Source organism: Notothenia coriiceps, unplaced genomic scaffold (genome assembly GCF_000735185.1).
Source record: "Notothenia coriiceps isolate Sejong01 unplaced genomic scaffold, NC01 NC01_scaffold00019353, whole genome shotgun sequence".
In the NCBI taxonomy this organism is placed as follows: Eukaryota; Metazoa; Chordata; class Actinopteri; order Perciformes; family Nototheniidae; genus Notothenia; species Notothenia coriiceps.
Genome location: NW_011352054.1, coordinates 579,823 through 580,542, shown reverse-complemented (window position 1 = coordinate 580,542; position 720 = coordinate 579,823).

Below are 720 nucleotides of genomic sequence, written 5' to 3'. Positions count from 1 at the left end.
GAATTTCCAAAAATTCCCCCTTGGACTAGGTTTCCAAGTTTACCCCGAAAACGAAATCAACGCGATATTTGGTTTTCGGTTAGGGTGACTGGGCCGGTGACACGCACTGTGTTGCCAGAGACCTCAGAGGTATGAGGAGCGTATTTTGCCGACGCGCAAAGACCGCTTCAGGAGACAAGTTTAAGTCGGGCCCCTTATAATGAACGAGACTAACGCCTCTCGTAACACACACACGCCGGGTCTTGTCGTCCGCGGACCTGACCAAGTCATCCGACGCGTCTAGCAGAAAGGAGGGACCGCTACTCCATCCGACGGAACCGGACAACAGACACGGTTTAGTGTGGTTACAGACTAAGACAATGTCGTTGCCCGCGCTTTTCAACGCCTATAAGGGCTTACCCCTCTTTGTCGAGGTCGTGTAAATGGAGACTGCGTGTCCAGCTACGCGCCTCGCGCTGTTACTTTGTTTGGAAACCTCTGAGGGTGGAGGATACACCTCAGGGTTCCCCCCAGGTTGCACTGGTTCGACCTGGCAGTACGACACTGCGGTTCGACATATGGCCTACAACTCCCGGACGCCTACACTGGGCGGATGTCTCGCTCTGCACAGTCCAAGGAGGTGAGGGGCACGGCCGCTCGTCGGGGCGCGAGACGACTCCGACAAATTTAAGGTGAGGGTGCAATTTACCCTAATAGACTTCTCCCTTCTCCCTTGTCTGA